This window comes from Rattus norvegicus, chromosome 3, assembly GCF_021556685.1.
Source record: "Rattus norvegicus strain SHRSP/BbbUtx chromosome 3, alternate assembly SHRSP_T2T, whole genome shotgun sequence".
Classification (NCBI taxonomy): Eukaryota; Metazoa; Chordata; class Mammalia; order Rodentia; family Muridae; genus Rattus; species Rattus norvegicus.
In genome coordinates this window covers 7,794,425-7,819,090 of record NC_141536.1, presented here as the reverse complement: position 1 = coordinate 7,819,090, position 24,666 = coordinate 7,794,425, and the positions used below count along the sequence as shown (strand labels likewise).

Sequence of the window (24,666 nt, the reverse complement as noted above, 5' to 3'; positions counted from 1 at the left end):
AGTGGCCTGGAAACTGAAGCGCGTGGGTCACAGTGAAGCCCAGGGGTGACATGGCTGACACAGGAACAGTGTGGGGTGCATTCCAGCCGAAGCTGTCGGGGAGGCTGAAAGAATGAGATATCCTTGGGGTTCTAACCACACCGTATTGCAGGGAAGTATTGCTCCACAGGCCTAGGCACCCTTGACCCTGCCTGCACCAGTGCTCTGTCTCCTTGTCCCGCCTCTTCTCTCTAACTGCAGGTGAGCTCACCTCAGCCCCATTTGTACCTGGGACTGAGCGTCAGGCCAGGCACTGTCTGGACCAGCAGTGGCCTCGTCAGTCTGATGTCTCTGATGTCAGTGTCAGTGGGGTTAACTTGTGCAAAATGATAGCCTTGGTTTCTCTCCTGTCACACAGCAAGCTCCCAGGTGACCAAGTGTGTGGAGGATAGAGCCCATGGACCCCGGCGTCACGGGAAGCTGCCCTGAGGTTTGGCTCTAGACCACTCGGGAGGTTGTTCATGGCATAGGAAGTTATGTCATGATGTCCTTGAGAATCCCCGCTCCACCCCCCCCCCAAACATTGTATGGGACACCTCAGGGTTTGGAGACACCTCTGTCCCTACCGGCAGGGGCCTCTAGGAAGGCCAACCATTACCTTTCTTGCTGGGAAGACCTTGGGTATCTTCTGTGTGCTTCTGAGGGGTGACAGAACCTATAACCCATAGACCAAAAGTCTATGATCCATTCTTTGGGCTCCGATGGGGTGACATGATCTCCTCCAGCCTGAGGCCAAGGGTTGTGGAAGGGTAGCCCTGCCCTTCTGAGCACTCTGAAGTGATTCTGTCTACCCTCTATCCTTGCCCCGCTGACCACCACCTTCACTGATCCACTGGCTACCTGGTATTGACAGGTGACATTGTAGTTCAGATCCTTGAGGGAAAGATTAGCAATAATGAAACTTAGAGACTGCGTGTGCTGTTTAAAGAACTCTTCCCAGGCCTCTTAGGAGTAAGTTACCCTGCATACTTTAGTGTATCTTGTTCAAACAAGAGCCACCTGCTACCTACCAGTGCCAGTGCAGGCTGTGACCCCCTGGCATGCTCAGCAGCTCTTACTTGGGGACATCCTTCATAGCGAGACATCTGGTGCAGAGGCCACTTCTGGCTACTTGTGTGGCCAGAAGGTAACTTTATGTTTTTAGTGAATCTGTGGGATTTATTATTTTATTTATTTATCTTTTTTCAAAGAACAGTTTATTGGCTACACTGCAATAGTATCAGTGGCTGGCTGGGTGGTAACTAGAATTCGGATTCCAGTGTTGTTTGGTTTAATTTTTTTAACATTAACCCCCTTTCTCCCCTACCGTGTGTGTGTGTGTGTGTGTGTGTGTCTGTGTGTCTGTGTGTGTGTGTCTGTGTGTGTTCTCATGTATGCACAGTGTGGAGGTCAAAGGGCAAATTGTAGAAGAGAATTCCCCCCACCTCCCCCACATCTCTACCATGTGGCTTTTAAGCATCAAATGTAGGTAGTCAGGCTTGTGGCAAACTGCTTTACCCCACCAAGCTATCTCACTAGCCCTGTTTGTATTGGAGTATTGGGGGTTCTGTTTGCTTGTTTGTTTTCTTGAGAACAGCCCCCACTGTGTAGATCAGGCTGGCCTCCGAGTCCTGATCCTCCTCCCCCAACCTCTCCAGTCCTAGGATTACAGGTGTATACTGCAAGCCTGGTCCCCCGGGGTAGAGTCCTGACCCATCCCTTGAGGTCAGCTGTGGGATCGTCTGCTCTGATGAGGACTTTCCTTCTGTAGGTGGCCGGCTTCTCTAACATCTTCCAAGCTCATCTGCCTTGTGGCACGCGCTGGCATGTGCTGAGGTATACCTTGCTGTGTGTGACGTCTGGAGCGCTCGGTGTGCCTGGTGAACGTGCTGCTGCTAGGAATGCAGTTAATAAGCACTGTCCCTACTGGCCTCCACTGATACGATGGTGACCCTCCATCCTTGCCCCTGCTGACCTGGGATGGTCCACTGTCTCTTCTCAGTTCTTGTGGTCTTGACCCAGAGGCCAGGCCAGGTGGAAGGACATCCCCAGTTGGGTCTGCCCTGTGGCTTCCCTGATTCATACTTGTCATCACACATGCACCACTGTGTCCTCTGGTGTCCCCTCTACAGCTGGAGTTGGCGGCGTGCTCCATGGCGTGCTCTATGGCGTACACCTCATCACTTGGAGAGCTTGTCTGTCTGTTGTTTGAGGGTTCTCTTTCTGGTTTTGGGACAGTCTCTCACTGGTACCCCATGTCCTAAAACTAGCAGTGTAGCTCAGACTGGCCTTAACATATGGCAATCCTCCTGCTTCAGCCTCTTGTGTCCTGGGATTATAGGCATGAGTTGCCACACTTGGCTCGTTGCCAGAGTCTCTCAGGCTGGCCTTGGTTGAGGACTGTGTGGCTACAGTGGAGAAGTGTCAGGCATGGGATCCTGAGTGTGTGTGTCTTTGGTAGAAGCAGGAAGCTGTAGAGTTATGGAATCTAGGGATGCTAGAGGCATGTTATGGCCGACAACTGTTTCTAGAGAGGCAGGTTCCCCCTAACCCCTTCCTGCTTTTTGAGACACAGTCCCACTATGTAGCCCTGTCAAGCTTGGAACTCCATGTTTAGAACAGTCTGGCCTTGAACTCAGAGTTCTCCCGAGAGGCCAGAGGCAGGTCTCATCCTGGATGCGAGCAGCATGTTCTTGGGGATCCTTGGAGCCTACGGGTGCCTGATGTGCCCACATAGAGAAGCTCAGAGCTGGTGCCAGGCTGGCCCTGCTGCTGTCCGTCTCCTGTTCTTTAGATTGTGGAACTGTGGGGAAGAGGTGGTGATGTGTCCAAGCCTGGCATCCCCATACCTCATGATCGGAAGCTGTCTCTCTCCTGACCCTGAGGTGCTTGGGTCTTCTTGTTTGATACTAGCAGGGTCCCTTCAGAGCTGCAGCAGACAGTGTGGTCAGGACAGCCTTGTGAATGGGACCGCCATTGGGAAGGATTAGGAGCTGGAAACATAAACCTTTCTGAAGGGCAGAATGTTTACTTGAGGTCCTGCTAAGTGGCACTCGTCTTGTACAGGCCGTGGGGAGTTTCTCTTGCCCTGGCCAGCCTGCAGGAGTACCAGCAGCCCCTGGCTTGGGCTCAGGTTCACAGTTTGGGCTTCTATTGTCTCTCGGCCTGTGTCTCTGTCTGCATCCTGTTGTTGGAGTAGAATACCTGAGACTGGACAATTAGGAAGACTAGAGGTTCATTTGGGTCCACAGGCCTGGATGCTGGGATGTAGAGTATGGTACCGTACCTGCCCTTCACAGCTCCTGGATGGGGGGCTGATGTCGCCCCAACTCACAAGGGAAGTAGATGGACAAGTGGATTTGAACCTCAGGTTGCTTTGTGACCCCCCTCCTATAGCCAACCTGTTTATTTTTCTGGTTTTTTTGTTTGTTTGTTTGTGACAGGATTTCTCTGTGTAGCCCTGGCTGTCCTAGAACTCTTTGTAGCCCAGGCTGGTCTTGAACTCACAGAGACTCCTGCCTCTGCCTCCTGAGTGCTGTGGTTTAGTTGTTTTTTGTTTTTTTTTTTTATGGTATGTGACTGCATATGCATGTATACTACATGAGTACAGTGCCCCTTGATGACAGAAGAAGGCAGCAGAGCCCCTGGAGTTGGAGTTTGAGACAATTGTGAGCTGCCATTCGGTCCTTTTCAAAAATAGTTCTTAACTGCTACACCATTTCTCCAACCACAGGAAATCCATATTTGAAGTTACAACTCGAGCACCTTCTCCAGGGTCACTGCCCTGTGAGTTAGGATCTACCCGTTCTCATTCTGTCTCTGTCTCTGTCTCTGTCTCTGTCTCTGTCTCTGTCTCTGTCTCTCTCTCTCTCTCTGTCTGTCTCTCTCTCTCTCTCTCTCTCTCTCTCTCTCTCTCTCTCTCTCTCTCTCTCTCTCGGCAGGGTTTTCCTGTGTACCCCTGGCTGACCTGGAACTCACTCAGTAGAGCAGGCTGGTCTGTCTGCCTCTGCCTCTGGAATGCTGGGATTAGAGGAGAGCACCAACACTGCCTGGTATGCTGGTCTCATCTTGGTTTGGTTCCTTACATCCACAGAGGCCCTGGTTTCTGAGCTTCTGGGATTATGTGATAGTTACCTGTTGTTTCCTTTTCTCTCTGAGCCCTTCCTTCATACCCCAGTGCCAGTTCTGCTGACTGCCAAGTAGCTTCCCCAGTTGTGGACAGACTGATGAGGGTACCCTGAATTAATTAATTCTTTCTCTCGTTCCCTCTCACTTTGTCCCCCTTCCCCCCCATCTAGTCTTTCTCGGTGCCAGCCTTAAACTCAGAGGTCCACTTCTTTCTGGTTCCCAAATGCTGGGATTAAAGACATGTGCACCATGCCCAGGTGGCCCTTACTTCTTTACCAAATGGTGAGGTGGCATGCACCTGTGGTACCAGCTGCTTGAGCCTGGGACAGGGCATTGTTTGGGTCTAGGAGTTTAAAACCAGCCAGGATAATATAGTGAGTCTTTATCTCAAAAAACACAAAACAAGTGAAATGCTACCGGTATGGCAGCTCATCCTAGAATCCTAGCACCTGAGAGGCTAAGGCAGGAAGTTTGCCAAGATTTCCAGGCCAACCTGGGTTCCAGAGTGAGTTCCAGGTCAGCTGGGGCTACAGAGTGAGGTCGTGCCTTTATATATATGAGTGATGTATATGAGTGCTGCACGAAACCTGCAAGCCAGAAGAGGGCATCAGATCCCATTACAGATGGATGTGAGCCACCATGTGGTTCCCGGGAATTGAACTCAGGACCTCTGAAACCTCTTAACCACTGAGCCATCTCTCCAGCCCTGAGGTTGTGCCTTTAAACACCCAAATAATCAACAACAGAAACCCAGTCCTGACCCTCAAAGAACAGTTGCCAGCAGCCCCTGCCCTCTCCAGCCGATTTTCCTCCCTGGGACCTGAGGGGCTGAGGGGAGGACACATTGACCTTCAGAGCAGAGGTAGTGATGTTTCTGGAATTGAGGACCAGCACAGTGTCAGGAGGGCTCTTTTCAAACTTCTCAGTCCTACTAGGAGAAAACCGAATAGACCGTGTCCTCAGCACAGGTCTACACTGGCGGAACAGTTCTGAGACAACCTGTGTGTTCCCCTGAGCTCTATAATTAGACGGGCCTGAGAAGGCTAGTGGGTAACTGTGGTTTGAGGTAAACTGTGTGAGATGGGAAATGAGTAAAAAAGCCAGTTTGGTTGCCTACAAAAGACAGTGTCTGATTTTTCCTGAGAGGAGAAGAAAGTGAACCCAGGAGTTGTGCTGACTGTGCAGTGACGTGGTTGGATGGTGGCCTTGCTGCTTCAGGATCCATGCAAGCTGAGTCCCCCAAGGGGGCCACAGGAGGGATTTGTGGAGAGGTGCTAGTAGGAAGGCGTTGTTTGGTAGGACTCAGCTGCCCCAGTGCTATGGGCCACAGACCTCCTAGGCACGCTAGTTGGTCTGCCCAGGGCATAATCACACTAGCCCCTCCTCTTCAGGGAGGACACAGGTAAACCTGAGCCTTCAGGGGCTAAGCTTCTGACTCAAGGAAACCAAACAGATAGGCAGAGCTAGGCTTGGGGGTTCAAGGCCCTCCACTCTGCAACAGGGCAAAGGGACCTACGCAAGGCCTGTCCCCACACCAGCTAAGGCAGGGCAGGGTCTGTGTCCTGACTTGAGGAGTAGGCAGCCTTCACCTTCTGTGGGTCCAGAGCTTCCCTAAGGCTTCAGGTGCCCCTCCCTGTGATCCTGACTGAGGCCAACTGGTACGGAGTGTCCTGAGCCCCTAGGCAGTGGCCTGTCCCTGGGTTTGCCTTAGCTCTACTTGGGGAGGGGAGAGAATAAGTTCATTACCTCTGCCAGCCAAGCTCAGGCAAGCAGTCCCACACCACTGTCTCCCTGCCCTAGAGGCCCAGGTGGCTGCTTGGGTTTCCAGCAGCCTGAGGGATGGAGAGTTCCAAACTGGCCTCAAGGATCCCATTTGGCCAGGGATTCCTCCTCCAGGGATCGTTTCCTATGTCTTCTTTGATTCTGGGAGACGGGAACACCCTGTTATTTTTCTCTAGGGCTGTTTGCCTCCTTAGTCACAGGCCCAGGTGATTATGACAAAGCTTCCAGTGCACTTGGGATATCTGGGACAGGAGGGGACAACTGTCCTGGACATGTACCTCCTACACATACATGGTTTTGCCAGGCCAGCTCTAAGGTGGTTCCATTTCTCCTTCTGCCCCTTCTGTGATGCCTCTTTTGTTACTCAGGCTCCTACCTGGTCTACACAGTAACACTCGCAAATTGGTGAAGAACCCCTGTGGGCTACATTGTGCTGTCTGCACGGCTGGAAAGATTGATGCTATGGGATGCAGCCAAACTTCCTACTCTGCTTGGCAGTGCACACCCCATCTCGTGGTTCAGAGAACCTAGACTGAATTCTGGATGCCTTTGGGGGGGCACCCCAGGTGGAGCAGCAAGGGGTCCAGGCTCAGAGAGGAGTGTGTGTAAGAGAGGCTGCTCTGGGAAGGGGAAGGGGGGTGGTCATACTCTACTTTTTGGGTCTCTGTAGAGTACAGTAGTCATTCCTGAGGGGTATGCATCTCTGTGCCCGGTGGGCACTGCAGGTCTTGGCAGCCTTTAGCAGTTCAGACTCAGAGGGCCTCCCTAGCTTGGTAGCAGGGAGCACTTGTTTGCAGCCATTGTCATCCGGGGCTCCTCTTTCCACAGCGACTGCAGTGAGTGGCTTGCAGGCCATTCCCACAGGAATGAGGGCACATGGGTCTGACTGCTCAACGCACAGTGTGAATTTTGGGATTTTGCTGCTTTTTTGAGACTTCCTGGGATTTTGGAAACTTCCTGTCCCTAGACACAGAATAGACCACCGAGGGATAGACCACCGAGGGAGGCCTCACAGCCTCCTGTTTTCAGGTGTAGCCAGCTCCAGGCCTCGGTGAACACATTGACATCCAACATGAGCTGGGATTGGGGCTCCTGAGATCCATGGAAGGAGATAGAGGGTCTTTAGCTCCAGGTGCCCTCAGTTCCGGCCCCACCTTCCCACCCGGAGAGCTTTGCCATTCCTTTTGAGGGGATCTGCACCTCCATGTCCTTTCTCCTGGAACATATGATCCCCTCGGCTGGAAGAAAGGAGAGGCTGGCCAGGAGTCCTGCTTTTAGACTGTACTGTCACAATGTCCCTGTTATCTAGTTGAGAGCTAGGCGTCTGACTGTTGCCTGCAGAGGACTTCCAGGAACTTTGGCCTGGATGGCTCCCAGAGTTGGCACAGCAGATTCAGTGGTTGATGCCTTGTGCTTAGAGAAAATGTCCCTAGCTTGGAATCCAGGATGGCACCCACTGCTCTGGCCAGCGGGGAGGGAGGGGGTGGTTGTGTGCCAGACAGACCAAGTAAGAATCCCACCGGACCCGGCCGTACTGTGGCACTTTGGGTAAACACCCTGCTTCTCACTGGTCTCCACACCCACCCAAGAGGTGCTGTTGCTTGCTCTGGGGGAGCATCCTGCCTCCTGGTGCCTGAAATGGGGGCATAAGCCTCCAGTTACTGAGGACGTGCAGTGCACACACATGTCTAAGCGGTTCTTAGGATCTGAGCCCTAAGCTAATATAGCATGGGTTTTTTTTAAAGCCATGATTGAAGTCAAATTAACATATTTACCTTCAGCGCTCCCGTGGGAACCGTTAGAGAATCTAAGAGGTGCGGCGGCTGCATTGCACTAGTGACAGTGACGTGGATGTTAGCTCCTAGGGGACAGGTGCCTGAGCCTCCCCATGGCTTCCTGGCTGCTTGTAATGTTCCCTAGATGAGGTGAGAGACGTATACATGTGATTCCAGCTGAGGCTATGAGGTGATTTCTGAGACCTACCATAGTCTCCTGAGGGCCGCTTGGCTCAGCCTGGCCTGCTCAACCTTGTATGTCTGCCCCACTAGGGCCAGACCCAGTGTGGCAGTTTGAATGAGAATGGCCCCTAGGCTCACGTATTCGAATGTTTGGTCCTCAGTTGGTAAAGGCTGTTTGCAAAGACTTAGGAGTTGTGTCCTTATGTGTAAAGTCTTTGGAAAGTCGGTTGGGTGGTGTTCTGCCGGGGCACAAAGGAATGTTTAGCTGAAGCAGACACAGTGGAAGAATGTTCTGCGAAAGCAAGCATGCGAAAGGACACACGAGGAAAGTTCTTCACTAAGAACATGCATCTATTGATCCGCCTTACATTTCACATTTCTCCACCCCCCCTCCACCCCCCAATGTCCTTTCTTTCCCACTACCTTTGGTAGGTGGTAGGCTAGAAGGGAGGTTAAAACATTTAAGAACCATCATTAGGGGCTGGAGAGATGGCTCAGTGGTTAAGAGCACTGACTGCTCTTCCAGAGGTCCTGAGTTCAAATCCCAGCAACCACATGGTGGCTCACAACCATCTGGAATGGAATCCAATGCCCTCTTCTGGTGTGTCTGAAGACAGCTACAGTGTACTCATATAAATAAAATAAGTTAATAATTAAAAAAAAAAGTAGGCCTTGAAAAAGTTAAAGTTGCGGGGGTCACTAGAGTCACTACAGGTGGGCTGTGAGGTTTCAAAGATCCCTCGACATTCCCAGCTGCCCCTCCCTGCCTCCTCTGTAGAGCGCATCAGCTCTCAGGTGCTTCTGTAGTGCCACATGTGTTGCCTGGTCCTCTGCTTCCTTCCATGGCAGTGAGGGAGTCACCCCCTGGAACGTCTACCCCTACATTAAACAGTTTTATAAGTCGCTTTGGTCACGGTGTCTTAATATAGCAATTAAAAAATAACTAAGTTCCCATCTCCCCGCCTTCCCACGAGTCTCAGGTGTTTGCACGCTGGCAGCTTCAGTTCACTGTAGTCAAGGGCAGTCCAGGGCGTAGAAGCATGATCCCGCCTCAGATGTGCCTTGGGAGAGTGGGCTGCTGCACCTCTCTTGATCGTTTCTGAATCGTTGAGAGGCTTTGGCCTTTAGTCACCTGAATGGGACAGAGCCCACATGTGCTGTCCCCTTCGTAGGCCCTGGGTTTAGAGAACATGGATTTTGGAAATCTGGAGTCTCAGGAATGTAGGGTGACAGGGCTGGGCACAGGACATGCTACAAGGTGGGGCTGCTTCTGGGCTCCGGGCTGAGTGCCTAGGGGATGCCTGGCGCCTGCCTCCCACCACTGCTTTTTTTCGTGGTGCTCAGGATGGAAGCCAGGGTGAGACTCTGGGTTCAACTCCATTATTAGAATAAAAAAGTATGAGACCAGGTGTCGTGGCAATGTCTAATCCCAGCACTCAAGAGGCAGACAGCTCTGGTCAATTACGGTTACATGGTAAGACCCTGTCTCAAGAAAAAAAAGAATAAAAAAAATGTGTATGTGTATGAGAAAGAGAGGGTGTGTGGTTTGTTCGAGTGTAAATGTTACTGATTTACATTTGTTAATTGATGTCTATATTCAGAAGAGATATGGAACCCTACTTTTCATTGTTTAAATATTTTGGCTTTATTTAAAAATATGTATCATTGTGTGTATGTGTTTGGGGGTAGTGCACAGGATGTGGGAGTCCAAGGACAACTTTGTATAGTCGGTTCTCAGCTTCCGCCTTCACATGGGTTCCAGGACTGAACTCGATTTACCCTGTGTGGTGCTTTGAATATGCTTGGCCCACGGAAGTGGCACTATTAGGGGGCCAACTTGGAGGAGGTGGGTCTTGTTAGAGGAAGTGCATCACTGTGGAGGCAGGGCTTTGAGGCCTCATATATATGCTCAAGTCTGGCTGGTTTAGACCTTCCTCTTGGCTGCCTTCTGTAGACCTCTTGGCTCCTGTAGTACCAGGTCTGCCTGCACAATGCCATGCTTCCCACTCTGATGACAATGGATTTCATGAACCTCTGAACCATAAGCCACCCCCAAATTAATGTTTCTCTTTATAAGAGTTGCAGTGGTCATGGTGTTCTCCACAGCAATGGAACCCTGAGACGCTTTAGGAAATGAGCTGGGGACTGGTATGTAACTCTCTGGGCACCTGGAGTGACCGAGTCCCTGGGTACATCCACTGTACAGAGAAAAAGAAAATAGCAGACTGGAAAATCCCTCCATTCCTCGAGGGATTGTGTGCAGAACTGTCTGCTACTGAAGCCCCAGGAGGGCTCTTTGAATTTTGAGATTTCCTTTTGAAATTTTGAAATTTCCAGATTAAAATTTGAGTATTTTTAAGAAGTTTGTTTGAGCATGCTCTTTCACTGCGTGTGGATCACGCATAGTAGAGTAGGTGTTTGCTGAAGAGCTGGTTCACTGGTGGCCGGCCGTCAAGGTGGGTGGTCCACGTGTTCCCTTCACGGCAGGCTCTGGTATTGGTCTATAGTAAAGGCCTCTGCTTTCTTTTTCAGACTCATAGTTAATTTGTATATTTCCTTTTAAAAATATCGTTTGCACTTACTTGTCTTGTGTATTCAGAAATGTGCTGTTCAGTTTCGAGTGCTGATACTTTGTTGCTTCCTTTGTTGAGTTTCAACTTTATTCCTTTGTGCTGGTGGTCAGAGATTATTATTATAATTCCTCTTTCCCTCTCTTCTCCTCCTCCTGTGCTGGGTCTCAGGGTGTCTTTCTGTCTGTCTGTCTACCTATCATTTATGTTTCTTTCTTTCTTCCATTCATTCATTCGTTCAAGATATGACCTTACTCTGACTGAACTAGAACTGACTCATTGTATCTCCCAGGTTGGCATCAAACTCCTGATGATGTCCTTCTGCTTCAGCCTTCTGAGTGTTGGGCTTGTAAGTCTGAGCCACCATGCTTGTCATATTGCTTATTTGTGTGTGTGTGTGTGTGTGTGTGTGTGTGTGTGTGTGTGTGTGTGTGTTCGTGTGTGTCAGTGTTCAATTATTGGAGGCAGAGTTTAATATGGCACAGCTGGTCTCCAACTTGCTGATGTGCAGTTCTGATCTTGAGCTCCTGACCTTCTTGCTTCCACCTCTCAAGTGCCAGAATTCCAGGGGTAGGTCACCATGGCAGGATTGATCCCATGGTATGTGAGGCTTAATTTCAAGTCTTAAGTTCCTCATTTTTGTTTGTTTGTTGTTTTTGTTGTTGTTGTTGTTGTTTGGTTGAACTGCTCTCTATCCTGTGTAGTGCTCCGAAGTCTCTGGGACAGTGAAGTCTTGAAGCTGCTGCTGGGTGGGGTGGTCTGCAAGTGGTCTGGATACTTGGTGGAGTTTAGTTCTCCTGTTGCTGGTTTTCTGTTTGGTTGTTATGCCAGTCATTAGAGGGTTGGAAGGACTCCCATGAGCCTTTGGCTCTGCCACTTTCTGTTTCATGCTTAGAAGTACTGCTGTCAGCTGTCCACAGCGTGGAGCTGAGTGGTCCTCGCAGGCAGACTTCTGTCCTACAGTGTCTCTCATTTGCTTTATGCATTTTAATTACGAAGTAACCCTGCCTTCTTCTGATTATGTTCACATGACTTATCTTTTTCTGTTTCACTTTAGCCTGCCGATAGTATATTATCATTATTATTATTGTTATTATTATTATATTTTTATTATTGTTATTAGATTTATTTTACTTATATGAGTATACTTCACTACACAGACACACTAGACAGGGGTATCCAGATCCCATTACAGATGGTTGCGAGCCACCAAGTGGTTGCTGGGAATTGATCTCAGAACCTTTAGAAGAGCAGTCAGTGCTCTTAACCACTGAGCCATCTCTCCAGCCTGCCTGCCTATATTGTTATATTTGATGATTTCAATTCTTAAAATGATATCTATGTAATTGTCAGTGGGGTAGGTATATGCCTGTTGGTGAGGATGCTCCTGGAGCCAGAGGCATCAGAAGTTACAGGCAGCTCCGTGTGCTTCTGGGAACCTGACGCAGGTCCTCTACAAGAGCAGTGCACGCTCTTAACTGCCAAGCCGTCCCTTTAATGCCATGTTTGAGGATTTCTTTCTTTTTTGGTTTGTTAGTTTTGTTTTGTTTTTCATGATGGAGTTTTCTGTCTAGCCTTAGCTGTCCTGGCGCTCCCTCTATAGACCAGGCTGGCCTTGAACTGACAGAGATCCTCCTGTCTCTGCCTCCAAGACCTGGCATTAAAGTCATGTGTCACCACTGCCTGGCTTGAGGCTTTCTTATGCAGGACATAGAACTGGTTCATACATTTAAAAAGTGAATTAACTGCATTTATGTATTTGTGTGTTTGTTTGTGGGGGGTGAAGGTTCACAAGCCACAGTGCTTTTGTGGAGATTAGAGGACAGACTGTGGGAATTGGTTTCTCCTACCATTTGGGTTGGAGGTCATCAGGCTTCATGGCAGACACCTTTACCCACTTAGCCGTACTAGGATCATGCTCTGTAGCCCAAATTGGCCTTGAACTCACAAAGTAACCTAGGCTTGCCTTGAACTTGTGGTCTTCATGCCTCAACCTCTCAGTACCTTTTTTATTTTCTTTATTCCACCCTGCTCAACTCCCAACATACATGGAGCTTAAGTATGTAGCCCTGCCTGGCTGGCCTAGAACTTGCTGTGTAAACCAGGCCAGTCTCAAACTCAGAACTGCCTGCCTCTGCCTCCAGGTACTGGGATCACAGGCCTGCACCACCAGGCTCCATGTGTTTTCCATTTGAGACATCTTTATTTATGTACTGCGGTTTACCCATGTGGTCGCAATGATTCAGACCTGGTTCATGAGAGCATTTTCATCACTCAACAAACAAACAAAAGTAGGCTAGGCTTAGTGGCACAGCCTTTAATCCTAGCACCTGGAAGGCAGAAACTGGCAGATCTCTGAGTTCAAGGTCTGCAAAAGCAAGTTCTGGGACAGCCAGGGATGCTACCCAGAAGAAACCTTGCCTTGAAAAACTAAAACTAAACAAAACAAAACAAACAAACAAAAAAAAACAAACAGCCACAACTTTAGCAGGCCCTGTCCAGCCCCAGCCCTGGGCAACCTCTAATCTCCCTTATCTACCAATCACCTGTCCTAGACATTTTGTACAGACGGCGTGGCCTTGAGGGAAAGGCTTTTCCCTCCTGCGACATGGCTATCACACTCCTTCCCCTTTATTGCAAATAGCATTCTACCATGTGATTTTCCAAATTTATTTATCCTTCCTTGCCTGATGCTTGGGTTATTTTCACCCCTTGCCTATTGTAACCAGTGCTTCTAGTAATCTGTGCTTTGCAAACTTTTGTGTAGATAATGTGTTTTCATTCCTCTTGCCTACACGCCTAGAAGTGGAATTTCTAGGTCATGCAGAAATACTGTTTGACCTTTAGAGGAGTCTGCATTTCATGTCCCACTATTGGTTATCGTCTGCTTTCTAGTCTGTCTGTCTGTCTGTCTGTCTGTCTGTCTGTCTCTTTCTCTCTCTCTCTCCTTTTTTTTCTCACTTCTTTCTCTTTCTGTCTCTGGTGCTCGCTTTTGTTTTGGGTGCTGGGGATGGAAGCCAGGGGCTGGGTTACATGTTAAAGCCAAGTCCTGATCCAGCCCTAGCTGCATCTGCCCCTCACCGTGGTTTGACTCCGGTGTTCCTGCTGGCTAATGATACTGAGTGTCTTATGTGCATATTGGACATTTGTGCCTATTCTTGGTGGAAAGTATTTTTAGATGCTTTGCACATTTTTTGTTAACATTCTGGGTATAAGTCACATCAGAAATATGATTAGCAGGTGTTCCTTAATAGATTTCCCCCTACTGTGCGCTTGGGGGTGGGGTGGGTGAGAAATGTGTGCATGTGTGTGTGTGCACAGCTATGTGTGTGCATGTGTGTGTACACAGCTATGTGTATGCTTCTTCCACAGTCAATCACTGCCCATAATATTTTTTGAAACAATGTCTCTCACTGAACCTAGGGCTCTGTTTTGGCTAGACTGGCTGGCCAGAGAGCCCCTGGAATCCACCTGTGTCCCTTCCTCCCAGTGCCAGGTCACTGGTACATGACACTGTAGCAAGGCTCCTCTGGCTTACGTAGGTCCTCACACTGGTGCAGGTGGTAACCACTGAGCCACCGCCCAGCCCTTATTTAACTCCTTGCTGCCTTTGAATTCATGTTTCTCTGTGGTTTGAGGTCAGGGTCTGCCTCTCACACGTGCTTATCCTGTGGAAGGGAAGGCCTTGGCATCTTTATTAAATCAGTTGGCTATGCACATGTGAATTCATTTTAAGACATTTCTACCCCAGTGATCTACACTTGTTGGTGGTGGTGGTGTTTTTGTTTTGTTTTGTTTTGTTTTGTTTTTTTATCAGTACCAGAGTCAGAACTACTGTAGCTTAGAGTAGAGTAGGAGTGTGTGTTGTCACTTGTCTGTAGATGGTCTCTGGCTGTCCCAGAACTCACTACGTAGACCAGGACAACCTCAGACTCACCTATCTTTGCTTCTTAAGTGCTGGGGTTAAAGGAGTGCACTCCCACACCCAGGCATGAGGTCATAGGTTTAAAAAACCATTTGTTCAGCCTGTGATTGTTCAATCTGTGAGCCTATAGGGCCTGGCTCTGTCTTGCCTGTTTTGCTTTGAGGCATGTTCGCAAAGCCCATATTAGCTGTGGATGACCTTGAACTCTGACACACCTGCCTCTGCCTCCCAAGGGCTACAATTAGAGGTGTGCATCGCCATGCTTGGTCCCTTTTTGAAGTTCTTAGTCTTGATAATAAAAGACTTTACAAATGGATTAAGAAGGAAGCTTGAGGATGGCTTTATCGAAGAGAAAACTAACAAAGGCAGGCAAGCTATAATCTGGGCCAGAGGAATGAGATGGGAGAGGGCTGTTTAAGTTGGGTCTGAGAGAGCTGCAGGTTTAGCAGTGGGGTTTGGGGCTTTATGGGGTGGCGATGTGATAGGTGGTTATGGTTTTCCAAGGAAGGAATTCTGGAAACAGCTGCCCTAGGCCAGAGGACTCTCTGGACCAGGTTGATTCCTGGATGGTCCCTTCCCTCACCACTTGTCCCTGGGGTTTTTGTTTGTGACAGGGTCTCATTAAGTGGCCTAGGTTTATTTTGAATCTTCCTTGTCCCTCCTGCTAATCTGGGATACAGGTGTATGCAGCTCTGCCTGGTGAGCCCCAGTATTTGATAGTTCTCAGCCTGTTAACGTCTGGGAACAATCCTACCCGGCTCAGGCTCCTTCTCTGTTCTTGCTTGTCTGAAGTCCAGCCGACCCATTTTATCATCACCAATGCTGTCTGCCTGGATCCAGGATGCAGGTGTGGAGTGGTCTCTTGAGGTCAACACCCATCAGCCCAGACCTGTTCATCCTCCCGTTCTTCAGTCTTAACCTCAAACCAGAAAGTTTACCCTTCTGTGGGTCCAGTGCTTGAGAAGGGCAGGCTAGCCTCACCTCCTGGGTTGTCCTTTCAGTCTTGGCCTCATTGCATGCCTTAGATCTGGAAGGACCTAGCAGTGGTTGACAGAACAAGGCCCCTGGCGACTGTCTCTGGAGGTTATCAGGCTTGGGCCTGGTTCTTGTTTTGTTCTTTGTTTGAGACATAGCCCTAGCTGTCCTGGAACTCACTATGCAGCCCTGGCTGTCCTGGAATTCACTATGTAGCCTGTACTAGCCTTGAACTCAAAGATCCACCTGCCTTTGCCTCTCAAGCACTGGGATCACAATACCGGGTGCACCACCACACCTAGCTTGGGCCTGGCTCTTAAGGAACCACTCCCCCAAGTCTTTTCACAACCCAGCAGATGTTTGTCCTGATAACCTGGGCGCTCACCACTGAGGCTGGGCAGTAGAGTCTGGAGGTACCAGCTTGGCCCCCTGGCTTGTGAGACCCACATGGAGTAGCTGATGAGGCCATCATGCTCAGCCTTCCCAAATGGCTTTGTTTTCTGAAGTAGGCTGTGACTGTGGTGGCTCCTGGGCCTCCTTAGCGGGGATGGACGGGTGGTGAGTCTTGGAGCTGTGAGAGATACCTCAGTTTCTGGAAAGAGTGACCGCCACTGTTTGCTGTTGGAGTCCCTGACTGAGAACTCCTGGAGCTGGGCACTTCGGGTTTTCAGATCAGCAATTACCTTTTATGGCCTGCGGTACAGCAGCCTGGGCACTCAGACGGTTTTTGTAGTCCTTGAGCCCAGTGCAAGTCCACAGCCCTCCTTACGGGACTCAATGGGTGCTGTGCAGGAGTTTGGCGAATGGGTTTCTCGGTTAAACTATGGCGTAGAACGTGAACACAGCTCTGTGCGTCCCTAATTTGCCCCCCCCCCCCAGGATTCCTGCCACATTATCCATATTTCCTTTAATTTGTGGGATTTCTAGTAAATGGGCTTAAAAATAGTTCTGGGCCGATTGCCAGGGCAGATGCGGGCGGCAGTCATTTCACCAACAGCGATGGGGGTAACCCTTGTGTCTTTTGGGCCCGTGCCTCCAGCAGGTCCTCCAAGTTGGCACTCCTAGAGGGGAAAGGTACAGCATGCCACCTCTGGGTAGGAAGTCAGCTTGGTCTTGACTGAGGGCTGGGGACGTGTGACACACACACACACTCACACATGCACAGACACACTCACGCACACATGCACACGCACACACACGCACACAAGCACTCACGCACACACACACTCACACGCACATTCACACGCACACACACACATACACACAGTCACGCACACATGCACATACACACGCACACATACACTCACACACACATACACACACAGACACACACACACGCACTCATGCACACATACACTCACACACATGCACACTCACACACACGCGCACACATGCACACATGACTCACAAGCATGGGTAGATACCCATGCACCACCCTGGACCCCCTGCACAGAGAGGCCCATTCTGCCGGCTGAGAACCAGTTCTGTCTGGTTGGGTTGGTAGCTGGGACTGCCGGCCCCTAACACTTCACTGAAAGGCAGAGGTGTTTACTGCCCAGTGTCTAACAGCCCAGCACTCTTCTGCACTAGTATCTCTGAGCTATAATAAGTAAGGGCGGGGTACCTGAACCCTGTGCTTGGGTCAAGATACTGCTCTCTGCTCAGTTTTCTCAGCCTCTTGCTCAGCCCCTGGTCTTCTGTGGCACTGACTTGGCATGTCCTGTGTGAGACAGGCCTGCCTGAACTGGTGTCTGGAGACTTGGAGTGCCCCTCATTTAGCCCTTGGCTTCCCACTCAGCACTTCTGGTCCTTGTATTGCTCTTTCCTGGTGGCCAGAAGTGTCCTGAGCATGTCTCCGTCCTCAGCACAGGGAGCCGGCCCTTGTCTAGGACCCTGGTTCAGTCTGAGCCTGGGAATGGCTAAGCACTGAGGGCTGTCCTTTGTCTGATGTCTAGGTCCAGGACTCTTCGGGGTACCCTTGACGGAGTCTCAGCGGTATCCCTTCCCTTAGAGTTCTGTGATCTGTTTAAAGCCACCCTCAGGTTAGTGCCACATGCAGCAGTGTGGATTCCCAACTTGTCCCACAGCCCCTGGGCTCTGCCTCCACCTCTGGCCCAGAATTTCCCCATTCTGTAGGTCCCCATGCTCTTCTCCCTCAAGGTAGGGGAGGTGGGCCTCATCACCTCTGCAGGAATGGAATCTTCAAGGGACAGTGCTGTCATTCAAGGTGGGGATGGGTTAAAGCCCTGGGACCCTTTATTGACCCTGGTTCTATAGTCAGGAATGGCCAGAGGAAGGGGAACATCTGATTCCCCCCAGAAATCCATTCCCAGATAAGACTATAGGTAGTACTGATGGGTGTGTGTCCCCCCCCACCCCCCCAGCTAGATATGGCCTCTGAGAGCTTTTCTTCTGCCTAGTGCTGCTACCCTCAATGAAGTGGGGGCTGGGCATCTGTTGTGGGTAGGAACTGTATTGGGATAGGAGAGCAAGTGGGAAGATGCCTTGGTCCTATTTTAAGGGACACACCCAGGTGAGGCTGACTTCCCCAAGGTCATACTTGGGTCCTTTGGGCCTGTCACTAACAGCTACATTGCTAGGGCATGGAAATGGGGGGCTCCCAGGCTGTGTCCTCCCTGATGATTTAGTGCTCCTCTGTGTCTCTGATTTACATTAGCTTTTTAAGCATAATTAGAAATGCAGGGGCTCTTTGTGTCTTACCTTGCCTCTGACTATTTATGGCATGATATGCAGATGAGGAGATCTATGAATATTAAAAATGGGGTGTTCTGGGAAGTGGCTGTCTGTACTGAGTTGGGTGACCCATAGCCCAGCATGCATCTATGCCGCTCGCCCATGCTCAGCTCCCTCACAGCACCTGGGATCCAGGTGACCCTCCCCTGGCGCCCTGGTGGGGAGGGTCAAGGTCGCAGACTGCTATGGGACCTGTGGCAAGTCCACAAGTGAAAAGGGTCAGCAGAGACAGCTGCTCCTGCTGTTGGCTGTGGAGTACCCCCTGGTGGGCCTGGAGCAGGGATCTGCTTCTGCTTCTTAGGGAAAGCTGAGGGGCAGGTGCATGTGCGCATGGAGCTGCACTGGCTTTTTAAGTTATTAAACTATGCCCGAGGGAGACACTCTTCAAGCTTACGTTATTTAAATTACAAATACGAGTAGGGAAGATTGTTGGCTCTTCTCAAAACACTACTTAATTCTTTGGAAACCTTCTGGAAGCAATCTGTAGCTCAGGAGAGTTCTGAATAGTGGGTCTGCAGGGCTGGGGAGCCAGGGGTCAGAGAGGGAGATGGGTTTGTGGAGGGACATTCCTAGTGCTTAGACCAGTAGCTCTCAACCTTCCTAATGGAGTTCCTTTAACACAGTTCCTCATGTTGTGGTGACACCTCCCCCCCACCATAAAATTACTTTGTTGCTACTTTATAACTGTGATTCTGCTATTATGAATTATAATGTAACTATCTGATATGCAGGGTATCTGATCTGACACCACAAGGGTCAAGGCCTCCCAGGTTGAGAACCGCTGGCTTAGAACACATAGATGGGTGTTTATGTCTCAGGTAAACTGTAGATATCAGAATTGTTACCTGCATTAGCTGTTCCCTGTGGACATAAGGTTCTACTGGGCCATACCAATCCACAAAGTTACTAGATGCAAGATTGACAGACCACCATGAGGAGAAGTAGCAAAATCTGTCTTTGTGATGCTTGGATGTGGTGGTTGTGGTCCATAGAAGATTCATGCTGGGCGGTCATAGGTCATGTCCGTCTGTCCGTCCATCTGTCACACACACACACACACACACCCCACGTGCATTGGTTTGCTGGTCTCTCAAAGGACCAGCAAAGAGCAGCCACGGGGCAAAGATTGACAAGTCAATTTTTTGAATTGGTGTGCCTCCCTTTTCCTCCTGGGGAAAAAAAAAAAAAAGAAAACAGCTTACAGGCAAGCACTGTGTTATACAGTTAGAACAGGATTTTGTGGCTGCTGCTGGCCCAGGCCTGTGGTCTGGAAGGAAAGAGCATCATCTACTCGGGTTTATGTGGTCCCTCCCTGCTTCTCCAAGGAAACCTATCATATTGGGGGACCCTACACAGTGCTACCTCTGGTCCAGTCAGTTGAACAGGGCCAGTCTTCCCCTTCTTGTTCTTGTCATTTGATGACCAAGGACTCGGTTATGCTCTGGATGTCAAAATTAGGAAGCTAGATTATCAGATTTGATTATCAGATGTCCTTGACTAAGGCATCCCTGGGCCTGCAGCTCCCAGGTCTGTGGTCCTGGTCTTCTCATCTGTACCATGTAGAGGGGTTCGAGTGGGCAGAACCAAGCAGCACATGCAGTTCCTGTGAGCACTGTGGGAAGGAGCATTGGCTTGGGTCCTTGTGTGAGATGCTAAAGATTCCATTAGCGGCAAGGCCTGAGGCAGCCTAGCTCTGCCTGATGGTATTTTAAAAGTTTAATGCAAATCTCAGGGCCAACCTGGTGCCTCACCCAGCTCTTGGAGTCCTGAGCGCACCCAAGCTAGCAGTCAGGACGCTGGGCGGGTTAAGCCAGGGCCCTGGTGCCCCTCCCCCTTCCTTGGTGATGACATGTCTGGTCAGCTGTTGGGAAGGACTCAATAAAGAAGGTGCAGGCCTCCCTTTCTACCCTACACTGTGGTAGAAAGGGGTTTCTTTGCTCTTCACTGAGCTCCTGCCAGGCCATGATCCTGAAACCCCACATGCTGTGTGCTCTGGCATTTTCCATCTGCAGTCCCTCCTGGGGTTGCTGCCTTGCACAGACCTCCTTGTGCTTCTTCCCTGCCCTGGGGTGGGTGAGAATTCCTGGGGAGGGCTCTGTTGCAGTGCCCTCTTCCTACCCATGTGTGCTGAGGTCTAAGCATTATTAATTTGACAGAATTAAATCCTGCAAAATAATTTAATTTCTCCTTGTTTTCCTTGCTGGTGGTCACCATGTAGACACCAAACACCACCCTTTCCACTGGCTAACAAGTTCCTAGTCTTTGATGGGATGGAACGGCTTCTGTCAGATTCCAGTCAGGACATACAGGCCCTGGAGCTGAGACTGGTTTGGAGATGCTGGGGAAGTTGGCCTCTGCTTTTGGTGATCCTGCTTGGAGGTCCTTGGAGTTATCCTTGGAGTGGTTTTGTGCCTTTGCTTCCCAGGGGTGTGGCTCTAAGATCCAGGTACACCTTGGAGGGCCATGTGGCTGCAATCTGTGCCCTCATTTGAATCTTTCCTGGGAAGTTAACTCTGGCAGGCTCTCCCTTCTGCTTGGGGACTGAACTCTGGTCCCTGTGTGCACGTGTGTCTGGATATAGTTCTAGGGCCTTCACCTCGGTCCCCAGTGCCCCTCGTCAGTTTTCTTTCCACATCTACCCGTTGGCTTTCAAGGGACTGTAGGACCCTAGCCCCCCTTGAGGGATTTTCTACAAAAACCTCAGCCATCTCTTATCCTGGAGACATCTGGGAATTCCCAGGAGTCTCCTGTGTGGGACAAGGACAGGAAAGGTGAGCACGGCAGCAGGCTTGTGTTTGGCCTTGGGGTGTTGTCATAGATTTCCCAAAGTAGAGTACGCCCTGAAGATTTTTATGAAGAAACAATTTCCTAGTGTAGACACTGTGAAGATGGATGGGGTTAAGCAAAGGCAGAGACTACCAGTTTACTACTTGACTCTAGAAACTTCCACAAGCAAACAAATATAGCATAGCTCAATATGGAGAGAAGCCATGCTGGGCCAGGAGGGGAAACAAGGGAATTGAGTTACAGAAGAGCCAGGAGGGTGCAGTGGTACAGGACACCACTATATAGGGCTGGTACAGACAGTCATGAGGAGGCCTTGATGCTGGAGTCAGGCTCTGCCCTTCCCACGGAGCAGGCAGCCACACTTTGGCCCATTTAGATGCGAGGCTCCTTGGTTCCCCAGCCGTAGCCCCAGGGTCGGCCCTGGCTAGTCTTACTGTCATGGGGCGTAAGCCAAGCCTCTGTTTGATTCTTTTCTCCTAAAGTTCAGCTTTGTCTTTGCCCCAGCCAAGGCTTCTAAGAAAGCAACCTAAAACCAGCTCTGGTCTGGTTCTTGCAGGCCGGGTGCAGGCATCAGCCTTGCCAGCACAGGTGGCCTGAGGACAAGGTAGCAAATGAGCCAGTTGTCCTCAGTCCCTGGGGACCTGGTCAGGCCTCGTCACCTTCTGGGAGTATAATGGCCCCTTCTCTGCAGGCCCTGGGCTGGCCCGGGTCCTGGGCGCCAGCCCCTGAGGCATGCACATAAATGCCTCACCTGCTCAGGTCAAAGCAAATCAGAGACATCAGCCTACAGGGTAGCAGGGCCAAGCTGCAAGCTTTATGGGTTTCTGTCTTGATTTGTGCTCTGTAACTTCCCCAGGGTCCACCCTGACCCCACTACATGACTGACTGGGGAGATAGGTCATAGGAAATGGCTGGTGCTGACAGTTCTGAGAGTTTAACTTGGTCCACAAGCCAGGGCCCCTCTGTTGGAAGGGGCTGGTCCCATGGCTTTACTCTAGCCTCTGACTCTGTACCTGGTTACTGATCCGCTTAGCCCTGAGAATTAGGACCCTTCTGGAGCTGGGACAGCTTTGCTGGCTTCCGTCCGCTGGCCAGGCTTCCGGAGAGCCTGTTTGGTTGGGGTTGCCTGTGGCAGAAGCTGTGGCTCTCTGAGCAGAAAGCATCTCTGTGGTGGGTGCTGTCCATTAGGGAATGGGGCCTCTTCATGTGTCTCTCTCTAGCCAGGCTCAGCTGTTAGGCAGCAGCACATACAGCCCTGAGCACACCTAGTCTTGCCCAAGGTGGGCTTGTGAGGCCTACCTGTAAGATTTCTGGAAAGAAGCAGCCACTAAGGGGTGGGAAGGTAGAGGACTGTTCTGGGTAGGGTATGGCCCAGAGGTGATTCTGCCAAGCCCTGGGTCTCCTGGCCTTGTGGAGACCCTCCCTTCAGCGGGACCAAACACTAGTTTGTAGTTTTCAGGTCCCAGAGCAACTCTCTCAGCCAGCCACCCTGAGGGTTCTCATCACCTCCTTTAAAGAGGCAAAGAGGACAAAGGCTTGGAGGGCGCTGCAGGCTGGGCTTGCTGGCAGCTTCCACTCCAGGACTCCCTTCCCTTCATCCCTCTTCAGGGGCTTCTTGTCTGGAGCTCAGGGTGTGTAAGTAAGGAGGTGCCAGATGGCTCTTTTTTGTTGTTCTCTTGGTGTCTTAGAGGGTACACTGGGAAGGAAGGGCCATTAATACTACCACTCTCTCTGAGCCTGTGTCACCTTGATACCACCATTGCCAGCCTCGACCCTTTCCTGTCTTGCAGGTAGGATATGTTCTTTCTGGAAGCACTGTTAGTGACAGTGAGAGAAACTGAGGCAGGCTGTCCAGTAGCTCTCCCTAAAGCCCTTGTAATTAAGCAAATGCTGTAAGCCCCGAAGGAGACCTACCCTTTCTTTCCCCAAGCAGGACATGACTGGCCCCTCCCAGAAAAAGATCCCATAAAGATCATGGGAGACACCTTACTAAGCTGCACAGCTAGCTGGTCTTTATTCGCAAGTGTTTCAGGGAGCTGAAGGAGCAGGCACCCTTAATCTTACAGGGGTCTGCTGGGCCATAAAGTTCCTCCTTTCTTAAAGAGCCAGTCAGATATGAGGAGATGAGAGTGAGGTAGGGTTCTACTGTTAGGGAGCCTGTGGCCCAGCAGAGTGCTTGGCTCTGAGGCCCTGGGGAAAAGTGGGGGAGAGAGCTCCGGGGTCCTAATCTCTTCCCAGTCTGTGCCTCTTTAGGACCCCTTTGGCATTCTCCTTCCAGCTCCTCACTCCCCATCTCCTGGTTGTGCTTGCACCCCATCCCCATTCCCTGCCCTGCCTCCTGCCCAGTCTCTTGCTACCCAGGAAGAGTTAAAAGTTCCGATGCTCTGCCAGCTCTGCAGACTGTTTGGAATAGTTTAAATGCTTTGACACTGGGTCTGTACAGGATGGCAGGGAGGCAGTTTACTGGGTAATTCATATGCAAAACTGCACTATAAATTTCCAAGCTGTCTCAGTTGCCGTGGCACCACGAAGCATTTCTCCACGTACAGTACAGTATTTCTGCCATCTTTGTTTGCATTGCAGTGAGTCATCAAAAGTCTGTCTTGCACCAACACCCGGAGCCGTGCATTCCTCTGGCACCAACGCGCCACTGTTTTTAAAGCTGGGGCTGGGAGCTGGCATTTACTTCAGCTCCCAAATCAAAGGCGGCTATTCATTCCCGAGAGCTGCCTGGATGTTCGTCTGCATCCGGCTGCTTCATTGAGATGCTGCGCGCTGCCCGGGAGAGCCGGCCTGGGTGCAGCTGAGCTGCGGCCGCCGAGCCCAGCGCCCAGCTCTCTGCCACCCCCACCCCTCCTGCAGGGCTCCTCACGCCCTCCCCACCTCAGGGTTCCTTGCTGCATTCCCCGAGCAGCTGGCGGGCCGGTGTACGGGAGCCTGCTGCCAGGCTGAGTGGGCAGTGTCTGCCGCCGGCCACAGCCGCTAAAGGTAGGTCTTTCCTCTCCGGCTTGTGCCTGCCGGCCAGCCCAGCAACTTCTCTGTAGCGGGGGCACTGCGGGACACCCCGGCGCTGCGCCCACCTGCCCAACTCCTGGCGCAGGGTGGCTCCGCCCTCCTCTACAGCCACCCGGCGCCTCTGCGGCCGCCCGCACTTTCCTCCCGCGGGACACAGCGGCCCTTTGTGCGGCTCTGCAGAGTTGGGCCAGGGCCTGCGCCTTCTCCGGTCACCCCCCTCCGCCCCCCGCCACCGGCAGAGTCCTGTGCTGATAAACAGTGGCGGCCTGCCCTCTACCCCTGCCCCCTGGCGGGCTTCGTCCTAAGACCCTTCTGCTTACCTGGGCTGGGACCAAGCCAGCTGGGATTGGCCGGTTTTGGAAGTGGGGCGGAGGGAGGGCGCACAGGCGGGAGGCTGCTCTGCGACAAGCACCAACTCCTTTTGCATCCCTGAGGGTGCTCAGGACCAGGGTCCGGGTTTAGGGCGCCGCCGGGAGCTGCCAGGAAGTACAGAGTGTACCCAGAGTCCTTCCACCCGGCAAGTAGAGGTCTGTCCCCAAGGAAAGAGCAGAGGAGGGAGCCCACTGAGTTCTCCCTTAGTCCACCTTCCTTGTTCCTCCTCATCTGACAGAGGAAGCTTGAAGCTGAGTAAGGGCTATGAGAGGGGACAGCTGCTCTGCAGTTCCTCAGAGTGCCCTCCGCAGGCTGCTCAGCGGGCAAAGAAGAAAAACAGACCTGAAACTGAAAAGCCCTCCCTGCTCTGGGACATCCTTCT

General features: G+C 51.1%; 1 protein-coding gene and 1 long non-coding RNA gene across 5 annotated transcripts in view; one reads left to right on the top strand and one right to left on the bottom strand.

Annotated features, from left to right (window-relative positions):
- Nacc2 (NACC family member 2) overlaps positions 1-24,666 on the top strand; it is a 66,440-nt gene that overhangs the window by 7,428 nt on the left and 34,346 nt on the right. Inside the window, exons 2-3 of one of the 4 annotated variants that reach the window (XM_087651282.1) lie at positions 22,586-22,687; positions 23,481-23,885. The gene's annotated coding sequence lies outside the window, so the exon portion shown is untranslated. 4 annotated transcript variants of the gene reach the window in all.
- LOC147995390 (uncharacterized) lies at positions 14,700-24,517 on the bottom strand. Its single transcript, XR_015684199.1, has 3 exons — positions 24,233-24,517; positions 18,956-19,279; positions 14,700-16,417 (listed from the first exon to the last, which is right to left on the bottom strand). It is a non-coding gene; the product is annotated as an uncharacterized LOC147995390 (long non-coding RNA).